The sequence below is a fragment of the Mytilus edulis genome, chromosome 13 (assembly GCF_963676685.1).
Source record: "Mytilus edulis chromosome 13, xbMytEdul2.2, whole genome shotgun sequence".
Classification (NCBI taxonomy): Eukaryota; Metazoa; Mollusca; class Bivalvia; order Mytilida; family Mytilidae; genus Mytilus; species Mytilus edulis.
This window is the reverse complement of record NC_092356.1, coordinates 13,728,100-13,741,398: the sequence shown is the minus strand read 5'-3', so window position 1 is coordinate 13,741,398 and position 13,299 is coordinate 13,728,100. Positions and strand designations below refer to the sequence as shown.

The 13,299-nt window shown below is 32.4% G+C and overlaps 1 long non-coding RNA gene across 1 annotated transcript; it reads right to left on the bottom strand.

Moving 5' to 3' along the window:
• Window positions 1–8,230: 8,230 nt before the first annotated feature.
• On the bottom strand, window positions 8,231–11,930 carry LOC139502227 (uncharacterized). The gene is made up of 2 exons (XR_011658749.1): window positions 11,409–11,930; window positions 8,231–9,939 (listed from the first exon to the last, which is right to left on the bottom strand). It is a non-coding gene; the product is annotated as an uncharacterized lncRNA (long non-coding RNA).
• Between the last annotated feature and the right edge of the window lie 1,369 nt (window positions 11,931–13,299).

Below are 13,299 nucleotides of genomic sequence, written 5' to 3'. Positions count from 1 at the left end.
TCGATTCGATCGGCGGTAAATAATCCGTTTTATGGAATTACGAACTCTTTCAAAAGTCCTTGATTCGCCCCTGATGTCTGTTGTAGCAGAGGCGGATCCAGCCATTTTAAAAAGGGAAAGGGGTCCGCCACTGTGTAGGCTATTTTAGGGACATGTCGTTATCACGAACATCCGTATCCGACGATTTTATCGTTGAGTCGGGATGTCGAGATTTACCCTCCTCCACCAGACACAACCTCGGAGTAGAAGATCTCTATTTGGGTTTAACCAGCAACTGAATTTTAAAGGTGAAACCAGTCCTTTTTTATCGTTATATATCTATCTATCTATCTATACTTCTGCGTCAGTATCAAATAAATTGTTAATCTAATAAAATTAATTCCCCCGCAGTGGAGTGATACTTGTTTACACCATAAGAATAAAAGTATGTTGACCATAAATGACTGGCGATATCAAACAATTCCATGTCACCACAAACGGATCAGTTCGGTGAAACTGAAGGACGTTACTCCTGCAGAGGCATACATGAAGACTAAAAGGTGTGTGTGGAGTAGGAAGCCAAATGCTGAAAGTGTCAAGCAAAAGTAATGTTAATTTTCCAAAGTCTCGAAGTGACATTTTATATTTAGGATACTAGTTTCACAGATGATCACAGATAATAGTAAGGGACTCCGTTGCCCCAAATCACTTTAATAGTTACAAATATATACGAAGTGTGGCTGTACCTGTGGAAATCTGATAAAAAATGGAATAACATAATTTTGGATTATGTCGAGAAATACTAAAAAGCAGTGTTAAATCATATATATGAGAGTCTATTTTTTCTATACTATCTATTTTGTGAAAGTCATCTTTGCTGGCCAAGGATTACGAGGAAGGGACCGGATCGTAACCCTTGCCAAGATGCTAAGATGCTGAAAGTTCCTTGTTTATTGTCTTCATCAGTTCTAGGGTTTTGATAGTCAACTACACAATGAAATTAAGTTTTTTGTATCCAGTCATACGTCTCGTTTATATACATATATTTGGCATTACACACGTTAATGGCTTTCCTGTCATTACAAGTTATATCCGATTGGTGTGTACCAAATTTACGAATTGACGTTTAAATTAGGGTGAACATGTTGATTGCAGAGATTGTTGTTCGTGCTGTATGAATGCTGTAGAATTGCCATGCTTATATTGTATCGTCTTATATTTTATAAGTGAGTTTTATACAGTATGGGTTTTTCTCCTTGTTGAAGGCTGTGCGGTATACATGTGTATATGTCTCTGCCTCTAATTACTTACACCCCTTCATTTGAACTGCGATGGATACTTGTCTCATTGACAATCATCACATCTTCTTATTCTTAAGTTAATATGTATGGTGTATCTATTACTAGTAGTTGAAATTTGGCTTTGAACTACTTCTTAGTAACCAAGTACCGTGACAGTAGGACAAAGCTTTGAATCTTGTTTTTTGTGATCTGCTTGTTGGCTTAGTAAGTTAGTACCAATCTAATTAAAAAAGCCTGAAGCCAGCTCTTTTTACAGTTTGTACAATTTGCTTTGATGCACCATGCAGTAGGCTAAGGGAGGGTTGAGGGCTCATCAATATGAGTCCCGCAACATTCTATATGTGCTTGTCCTATTAAACTCAGAAACCTGCAGGTCACTGGTCGTGTTTCGCGGCTGTCTGTTTTATTTGTTTGATGTACATTGTTGTAGTATAATCAGGCAGGTGGTCTAGTTTCAGAACAATTGATATTTTGTCATACCGGAGCCCTTTATAGCTCACATTCGCTGTGGTTTTGGTGGAGATGCTCAATTGGCCTGTACACCCTCTATTTTCTTTGGCAGGTATGGATAGTTGTCTCATTGGTTATTCACTCCACATCTTCTTATATATCTTAATATTTACTGGTGGATCAAAGTCAGATAAACCCTGTCAGAAAGACTAGTTACTATTATTATTACTATAAATCAAAAATATATTTTTCGCGAACCATTTAGGTGACAGAAATTCCAAAATATGCCATCAGTAGAGAGAGTTGTACAAATAATGTGAATTCAAAGAACCCCGATCCAATTCATCTTCTGCTTATAAAGTATTCATCCCAAGTATTGCTCCAACTCAGATTGGTTGAACTACTGTGGGCCACTGGCCTCGCCGATATAAAGCATCTGAGTGAAGTATGCTTGTAAAGTAAGTGCATGAAATACTAGCTAGAAAATGAATGTTTATACCACAACTTTTTATGTTTTAACAGAAATATGAAAACGTACATATAAATAAAAAAGAATATGTCTCTTTCAGGACTTCTGATCAATGTTTGGCATGTTGGTGGTTATGAAGGGTGAACCGCATGATTATTGACAGTCATCTATTACAAAGTTTATCACAGGATTGAGCTTTGTCCAAGTGTAAATGCTTTGCTTTGAACTCAGTTCATTGGTATGCAAATGCATTCTTTGTGAAGTAAAGATTTAACAGAAACTCACATCTGCACGTGATCTTCTGCCGAAAGAAAGATAGCACAAGAAGTTTTACCATCCATTCAATGTAAGTATTTATGGGGTGATTACAGCATTTATTTACACTTGAACGATATATTTTTTGTCCAGAAGCCAAATAAAAAGCATACCATGCAATGATACTTGTGCTACTAAAATTATGATGCTAGGTGGTTTTGTAACATTTTTTAAACATATGTGCTGCCTTCTGATGAGTCCTTAGTGTAAATGGTCCTTTACTTATAAATACCGTTAATGTTAGTAAGTATAAACATTTTTTTAATCCGTTTGTCCTTCAATCCTGTTCATATATCTAAAAGAATTTTAATCAGTTTATAGGATTGATCAGCATCTGTATTGGACTCTGCTTTATCTGGTATATTATCGTCGCTTAAAACCATAATATATCTTAAATTTCCACATTAATTATAAACAAAATATTTTATTAATAATAATTTATTTGCAAATGATACTGGGAAGATCCTGAACAATTTTTCATTTCTATGAGGACAAACCTAAGTAGGAAATGACCAACTCAAATGAACATAGACAGAACCACACAAATGTTACATGCATGCAGGAACATATATATTAACTTTATACTGTTCCCAAATACATGCAGGTTCTCGGACACCATCTTGCATACTTCAATTACATGTACATCAGGCAGAAATGTTTCTAATGTGGTCCTTTTCTTATATTGAGTTTTTGCTGTTATCTAAAATCAAATTTTGAAACTATATTTAGTGGAATTATTTGGCAATCCTTCTAATCTTTTGCCTCTTTAGGTAAATTATCCAGAGTTGGAGCACACTCAGCTAACAGATTATTTTTTAAAATGTCGATATTTTTTTTTAATTTTAGATAAGTAATTTGCCAATTCAGATAATATATACGTTTGTAATAAAGCCCAAAAACAAGTATGAATATTTCAATTTTAACAATAATATATGAATACTATTTCGAAAGACTGATAATAATGGATCACAGTTTATGCGGAAGATTTATAACATGTAAGACATCAAAAGACATGTTTTTCAAAAACGATATGTACCGCCGTAGTTAAAACAAGGGGGTAAAAAGCAGAAGTTTGGCTTAAATTTAAGTCTAAGCATTAAAACCCTGATAACCATAGCCATTTTTAGTTTTATAAAAAGATATAATAAATCTATCTCAGCATCTGTATAAAAAAGTGTTCAACCATGCCGTTGCGAAAGTATTAGACCTCAGGCACCGATTATTATACATTTTGATCGAGGACAATTGTCTTTCATGATTCTTCTATATACTCTTATTTATATTTATTTGCTTACTTTAATATACAATTTTGAAATCTAAAATGTAAAAGTACAACAACACTTTAAATAGATGTAGCATCGTACATATCCCCATTTATATTAAGGACAAAACAAGCAATGATAAGTTATTTTTTAAGGGAAAAAAAAATATTGTTATAAAATATTATTATTTTCTTCTCCCGGGCGCTAATTTTCTTCTCCGGGCGCTAATTTTCCTTCTCCGGGCGCTTTTTCTTTTCCCCGGGCGCTTTTTCTTTTCCCGGGCGCTTTTTAGTAGGACCGCATATAATTACATTAGATGTATGTTTCATTATGATACTTTATTCTCATTGGGTAACTGCACATCACGTGTTATTCCATAAGCAATTGCATTTAATTACATTAGATGTATGTTTCATTATAATACGTTATTCTGATTGGCCAACTGCACATCTCGTGCTATTCCTGAAACAATTGTATTAGACAATAACATTTATCATTCATGATGACACGAGGTCCCACAATAAAGTGCACAGGTAAATTAAGGAAAACTTGATAAAAATCGTGTTTTCATGATTCTAGCTAAAAAAATGTAATTATAAGTATTGAATGCTTCTTTTTGTAACTTTATAGGGTTGTAAAAGCGTTGACCGTGCGCACATTTTTAGTATGAAGCGCTTCCGCGCTTCATACAAAATGTACTTCGGTCAACGCTTTTACACCCCAATAAATTTACAAAAAGCAGCATTCAATTCTTAAATAAAACTTTTCATTCATGATAACACGTGGTCCCACAATAAAGTGCACAGGTGAATTAAATAAAACAATAATACAAATCGTGTTCTCATGATCATAGCTAAAAAAAAAATGTAATTAGAATGAAATTCAAAACAGTGTGGTTGTGACCATTGATTGACACATTAAATTCATCCATTGACTGGGACAATTTAGGTGAACGTTTGTATGTAACGATCATTGCTCACTGTGTACTTTTTAAAGACACTTAAACTATGGGGTCACCAAAGGTTCTCAACACCTTAATAAAGTAATTCGAAAAAATTAATCAGAAATAACACGATGTTTTGATTTATATCAATTATATAAATCAAAACATAAAGGTTATTTCTGATTAATTTTTCGAATTATTATATAATTAAAGGCGTTAAGAAACCTTGGTGACCCACAGTTTAAATGTCTATCGAAGGTACGTCGTGAACAGTGGTCGTTACAGACAAACGTTCACGTAAATTGTCACAGTCAATGAAAGAATTTAATGTGTCAATCAATGGCCACAGTCACACTGTTTTGAATTTCATTCTATAAGTATTGAATACTTCTTTTTGTAACTTCATAGGGTTGTTAAAGAGCTTCATACAAAATGTACGTCGGTCAACGCTTTTACACCCCAATGAAGTTATAAAAAGAATAATTCAATTCTTAAATAAAAGAAGTTATTTCAAAGTTGAAATGTTGAATGGAAATCCTCCAATGTAACGTTGCACATGTACAAAATTCATTTACTTACTTACTTAATCCTCTTCGTGCTTTGGTGCACATAAGGCCGACACTAGCTCTCTCCATAACAGTCTGTCTTGTGCTTTCTTCTCTACTTCTCGCCAAGACATCCCAACCTCCTTCATCTCGCTTTCCACTGTTCTTCTCCATGTTTCTTTAGGTCTCCCCCTTTTCCTCTTACCAGTTGGAGTCCACCTCAGTGACACTTTAGCGATGTTTGCTGGTTCCTTCCTTAAGACATGGCCTATCCATTTCCATCTTCTTGTTTTTATTTCGTCTCTTATATCTCTTTGTGCTGTCAGTTTGAAAAGTTCCTGGTTGGATATTTTGTTTGGCCAAAAGATTTTGCATATTCTTGTCAGGCAGGTATTGTGGAATGCGGCCAGTTTGTTTTACAGGAATGTAAATTTCATATACAGGAAGCATTCGCAGTACGTTGACCAATATGTAGATTTCATATTAAAAGAAATGTCCAGCTAAATAAAATCTAGAGTGGTCAGGACTGATTTAAAGTAGTCTCCTCCATGACAGTCTTGATTGACCTATAATGGTTTACTTTAACAAATTTTGACTTGGATGGAGTTGTCTCATTGACACTCATACCACATCTTCCTATATATATTGAACATTAAAACTTAATACTAATAAAAAGACTCTGCTATTTTCAGTGTTTGGTACAGGTTCAGCCGTTGGCGGTCACTGGGCACAACATCTTAACATATAACCACATGGGGAATAACCAGATAATTCTTTTTGTCAGAAAACACTGTCTAAATCCAAAGATATTTTCCACACTGATCTGTGTCCACACTTGTACACCTTAAAATAATTCTATAAACCAAATATAGATGACAAATTAAATATAGTTCATGAGAAACTGTCCCCATAAACAAGATTAAACCATGACACTGATCGAATTCAAGGTTAGATGAACTGAGTCAAATGAAAATTATCAGTGTACCAGGACAGATGAGCACAGCAGACAGATCCGGCATCATGTGGTTACAGAAAAATAGTGAGGATTTAGTCAAACCGAAGTAAAAGTACTTAAACAAAAATACAGTATGAAGTATTAAAAAAAAAGTCTAGATTTAGTCAGCAGCTATTGTTGAAAAGTACAAACGAGATGCTTACCTGGTATTTAAAGTGGAATGAGACCTCTTGGACAGTTACAAATATCACATGCACTTATGTTTTGCTGTTCACACTCAGCCTAGTTCCTTAAGTTAACTAGTTAACCACAGAAAAAAAACCAAAACAATTGACATTTCAGGGGCAACAACTCCCAGATAGGTTGTCAAAATTATATGTTTTCAGAAGAAAAAAACAAAAGAAAAAAGATAAAATTGGAAAACAGTTATTTCAGGGACAATAACTTCAACCGGTTAATGGATTTTTCAGAAACTTTCAGATTAGACTCATCTTGTTTTCCTCATTTTAAACCCAAGTCCAACAATATTCAAGACAAATTTCAAAAAGGGGCGTCACCCGTGTTGGTCATAATAGATTTTTCAGGGACAATAATTCAAAAACAGGTTCATTGGTAAATTTTCTCCTGTTTTTAGGGTAGATACATTTGTTCATGTGGTACCTTTAAATATACCCAAATACAAACTTTAAAACGTAATCTATGCAAACACTTCGATGAACCACCATAAGGAGGATGGACAAATATACCAGTAATCTCCATGGAAATGGGATATGTATGCTTTTTTCAACTATACAAAATGTCATTGTTTTACCAAAACCATAAGTTGGTTTATCTTACATTATCCTGGAGATGGTTCCAAATAATCCCTTTGGATATAAGATGTGACCTTTCTTATTGAATAATATGCCAAACATCATTGATCTTTCACTGGTGGTTCCACATAAAATGACTTAAATTACAAACTAAAACATGCAAACTTAGCAAAGATTCAGTCAAAAGACCGACTGAGGGATGTGGCCAAATAATCTCGATAGAACCAAGATGTGCAGGTTATTATACAGGTGCAAACAAAATATTATTGAACTTTAATATGCAGTTCTTCTTTAAGTTAGCTAATCACAAACTATGCCAAAGTAATGCTTTTTCAAGTTCATTCCTGGGGCAATATTAGAAATAAAAACAAGTCAGCAGATTATTTTAAATATTTCTGGGTTGGAACAGCTCATGACATGAATATTGTTCCCTTGTTAGTTTTTTATCTTTGCTATATAGTTATTTTTTGTTGCCTAAAGCTAAAGTTTGACCAAGATATTCTATTTTTAACCACAATGGCAATGTTCGTTGATAAGTCTAAACAAACCTCAAACTCATAGATGAAGCAGAAAGATTTACTTTTAAACCATATAGCAGTTTCTGACATTAGGTTTTAAAAAATATTTCCTGGACAACAAATGATGGCCTGAATGTAAGATGTTGGCAAAGTGATGGCAAAGGCTAGCATGTGAGGCAATGTCCAATTTACGGTATACCATGCAATGATTTTATTTACCAAATATAGTTGACTTGTGTTCTAAAAATTTGAAAAATCACAAAATTAAAAAATCTTTGGCATTTTTATACAGGTATTGTTTTTTGAAAATGATGTAAAACTAACTATGCCACATGGAAATTTCAGACCGTAAAGCATCTTTATGTCAGACATTCTACCAAATCAGATGCAGGTGATACAACAAGAATGTGTCCATAGTACAAGGATGCCCCATTTGCACTATCATTTTTGATGCACAGTTGACCTTGAAGCCTCAACCTTGACCAAAAATTTCAACCAAAAACTTAAAACCTGAAGCGGGACAGACAGTCAAGCAGACAGTACAACAGACGCACAGACCGAAAAACATAATGCTCCTTAGTAGGGCATAAAAAGGTATAAAGGATATAATTTGTCCAGTTTGTATAGGATTGAATGAAGACAACTGGTGAATATGTATGATTGGCAAACTTAAACAAAAACTTATAAATGTTTGTATCTTTTTATTTTGAATGAGATAACTGTACAAACAATCGATTCATGGATTTCAACAATATCAATAACAATAAAATATCACCAACAAATCACATTTTGATGATAATAAAAATACGGAAACTATCTTAAAAATATTTCTGTTTAAAAAATACAACAATTTCTGTCTCAAGTAAAAAATAAAATACTTTATCAATTAAATTGTGCTTTGTAACATCTTTTTAAGTTTCTTGTTTACTGTAATTACTATGGACAGTTATCTTTTCAGTAAAAGAATGATTTTGTAACATGTAAAGTCATACCAAACAAAGTTAAATATATATAGGCTAAAATAAATATTAGTTTCAATCTACTTTTAATAGTTAATGTAATATTTGGAAACAGGGATACAAGAAAATTACCAAATGAATCCTTTGCCCTATCTATATAATAAAACTAGACAGATTCAGACCTAATATGTATTAATCAGCAAAACATAGATCTTTCCTCGTTATGAAATGATATACATGATATGTACAAATGTAGATATATATAATTTGTAAAAAATCTTGTTTGATATGTTTAACAACTATAAAATTGTAGAAAGGAAATTATATACATATAAAAAGGTCATAATTTAAAGGAATGTCATGAAAGTGTGAACATCTTTATATCAAACTAATGCAGACATGATTATTAAGTACTCCCTTGTTTCTAAAGTAAATTTCATTGATTTTGTAAAAAAAATCTTTTTGATGATTCAAACTAAAAAAGAAGAAAAATACTGTTTTGTTGCTTGCAAAATTAAATATTTTTGTATGTCAAAATTTTTTCAATTAAGGTAAATCTGAATTATTAATCATTTGTGTAACTAAAGTTTGAGATTTAAAGCAAGCCTGCATTGAAAACAGTTTAAACCAAGAGTAGACAAAAATTGAATAACATTTCAATGAAATGGTTCCTAAAAATAAATAACACAAATGAGGTATCTATTGTATGCAACATTTGAAATATTAGCAAAATCATTATTTTACTTTATAACTTCATTCTACTTTCAGAAGGCAGATTTTTGTATTTAGTATATAACAATTCTATCTTTGATATTCATCTTTTTTAAAAAAGCAGTCTTAAACCAAAACAAAATTTAAAATCATAAAATTATTAATTCATCCCTTTTAAAAATCACTTTTAAAAAATGAAGGAGTTTTCAGTTAAAAAATAATGTCATATAGAATCAAAGAAATGTAATTTTTTAAACTGAATCCATAAATTCACTTTAAAAACATTTTATAAATCTTATAATGAAAAGATGTAAAACTATGTACAATTCAAAATTCAGCACTAAAATTATGTTGGAATTGATTAAAATACTGAAAAAAAGTCACGGAGAAAACCATTTTACAATATATTTGTGACAGGTTTCTGTCATATTCACAAAATTCTTAACTAAAATGAGTAAAAGTTAAAAATAACTCTGCATTTCTTTGTTATACAAGTACCCTGAAACTATGTGTGAAATTCATTTTGAAATATACTTCAAAGAAAAACTTATATCTTTATGATTTTAATATTGCTATACATGTAGTTTATAATTGTGAAGCTGGATTGTCATAAGCATAAGCTGCTTTTCCAATGTCTGTAAATTGTGTGTCAGCATTGTATAATTTTTCCTTGGTATTAGGTCCCCAGTCAGCTGCTGGTGTTGTTACTATTCTTAGTCTCTATAAATAGAAATAATATGTGGTTAAGTTGATGTTTGGTGCAATAATATGTGGTTAAGTTGACTTTTGGTGCAATAAATGTGGTTAAGTTGATGTTTGGTGCAATAATATGTGGTTAAGTTGACTTTTGGTGCAATAATATGTGGTTAAGTTGACTTTTGGTGCAATAATATGTGGTTAAGTTGACTTTTGGTGCAATAATATGTGGTTAAGTTGACATTTGGTGCAATGTTATCTACAGTGGTTATCAAACTAGAGGCTCTAAAAAGCCTGTGTCGCTCACCTTGATCTTTGTGCATATTAAACAAAGGACACATGACAAAATTGTGTTTTGGTGTTGGTGATGTGTTTGTAGATCTAACTCTACTGGACATTCTTGCTGCTTACAGTTATCTCTATCTATAATTAATTTGATCCAGAAGTGACAGTTGAAAATAATTTGTAAAAATTTACACAATTTACAAAACTTACAAAAATTGCTAAAAATTTACTATAAAGGGCAATAACTCCCTAAGGGGTCAACGGACCATTTTGGTCATATTGACTTATTTTTAGGTCTTGCTTTGCTGTACATTAGAGCTGTTGACAGTTTATCTCTATCTATAATAATATTCAAGATAATAACCAAAAGCTGAAAAATTTTATTGAAATTACCAATACAGGGGCAGAAAAGTTGTTCGATTGGTCTGAAAATTTCAGGGCAGTAGATCTTGAACTAATGAACAATTTTATCCACAGCAGATTTGCTCTGAATGCTTTGGTTTTAGAGATATGAACCAAAAGCTGCATTTTACCCTATGCACTATTTTTAGCCATGTCGGAAATCTTGGTTCAAGGGCGGGGTCATCGGATACATTTTTCAAACTAGAAACGGGTTGTCTGATTTTTCTGAAAATTGGAGGGCAGATAGATCTTGACCTGATAAACAATTTAACCCCATGTCAGATTTGCTCTAAATGCTTTGGTTTCAGAGATATAAACCAAAATCTACATTTTACCCACATTTTTCAAACTAGATGGACACAATCGATTGTGGCCAAGTTTGATTTAATTTGGCCCAATAGTTTCAGAGGAGAAGATTTTTGTAAAAGTTAAAGACGACGGACGACGATGGATGCAAAGTGATGAGAAAAAAAAAGTAGATTACTGTGAACCAATTATTATTCATGGACTCATTGATGATGATGGAGTACTAATTTTCATTGGTTTTGTATGGACAGTAAAACCAAAAATTCTTTGAAAACAATATTGCATTTCACGGTAAGCAACTCTCACAAAGAAGACTTTTAGATCTGTCTCTGTCCTGTTTCAAAGTACAACTTAGTCACCTGATAAATTCAATTGTAATCTTACACATGTATCCAATATTTTGTTGAATCATTTTTTTTATTTATAAATCCAACATTGTGCTATTTTTAAAGCAACATTGCAATAATTAAATAGAATTGAATATTTCAGTGTATACTCACTTCAGTGACTTTCCCAGGAGTGATGATGAATTTATAAACAAAGTACAAAAGTATAGGACATAAGACTACGGCAGTCACACACCATCCAATAATCTGGGCGAATTCTGGGAAAAATACTCCATCTTTTACTTTAGGTGGTACATACTCGATTAGACGGTATGCAAAAAGACCCTGTAATGTAAAGTCAACATGATACATAAGCAATGGTTAAAATATTACTTTAATTTAGGTACAAAGTCAATCTCATAGTATACAAACAGACCATGTAGCTTTTCCCAACAACATGAATTGTCAAAAATCTGTAAAATTTATTCAATGTGAGCAGTGACAACAAGTAATGAATGAAATATAGAATAGTCTTAAAATATTATTTTACATTATATAAGACCTCCTCTTTTCTTTTATTCCTAGATGCATGGTGTTTAATTTAGTAATAGTTTACTAAATGTTTTTTTTTATTTTGCTTGAACCTTTCTTTTTTTCCAGAGAAGTGGGATTTTGTACTGAACATGGCATGTTGTGGAATTTTTGTGCTGTTTTTTTTCACAATATAGCTATATAGGCCCTTAGACAATTGAGCATTTTGATCTCTGCTGTGTTCCTTTTTAGCAGTACCTATAGCTATATGCACAATACAATTAAATAGGAAGTATAACAAGAGGCTCTCAAGAGCCTGAATCGCTCACCTTAATTATTTTGGTTAAATCTCTCATCAATGATTATTTTGGCTTTTCAATTTATTTAAATGTTTTTTGGATTGTCCTATTTTCTTCAAAAGCCAAAAAAAATAATCATTTTCTCCTATGTTCTATTTTAGCCATAGGAGCTTTTATACTAGATACTCTGAAACTCATTTAGCCTAAGTTTGGCTGAAATTGATACAGCAGTTTCAAAGGAGAAGATTTTTTAAAGTAAGTCAACATGATGAACAAATTGTGAAAACAGTCTTTAAAGGGCAATAACTCCTTAAGGGGTCAATTGACAATTTTGGTCAAATTGACTTAATTGAAGATCTTACTTTGCTGAACATTATTGCTGTTTACAGTTTATTTCTATCTATAATTATATTCAAGATAATAAACAAAAACAGCAAAATTTCCTTAAAATTATCAATTCAGGGGCAGCAACCCAACAACAGGTTGTCTGATTCATCTGAAAATTTCAGGGCAGATAGAAATTGACCTGATAAACAATATTCAGATTTGCTCTAAATGCTTTGGTTTTTGAGTTATAAGCCAAAAACTGCATTTGACCCCTATGTTCTATTTTTAGCAATGGCGACCATGTTTGTTGATAGATCATAACTTCGGATACAATTTACAAACTAGATACCCTAAGGAACATTCAGTTAAAGTTTGGAAGTATTTGGCCCAGTAGTTTCAGAGGAAAAGATTACTAAGATTTACGAAAAATGGTTAAAAATTGACTATAAAGGGCAATAACTCCTAAAGGGGTCAACTGACCATTTCCGTCATGTTGACTTATTTGTAAATCTTACTTTGCTGAACATTATTCCTGTATACAGTTTATCTCTATCTATAATAATATTCAAGATAATAACCAAAAACAGCAAAATTTCCTTAAAATTACCAATTCAGGGGCAGTAACCCAATAACAGGTTGTCTGATTCATCTGAAAATTTCAGGGCAGATAGATCTTGACCTGATAAACAATATTACCCCATGTCAGATTTGCTCTAAATGCTTTGGTTTTTGAGTTATAAGCCAAAAACTGCATTTGACCCCTATGTTCTATTTTTAGCAATGGCGACCATGTTTGTTGATAGATCATAACTTCGGATACAATTTACAAACTAGATACCCTAAGGAACATTCAATAAAAGTTTGGAAGTATTTGGCCCAGTAGTTTCAGAGGAGAAGATTTTTGTAAA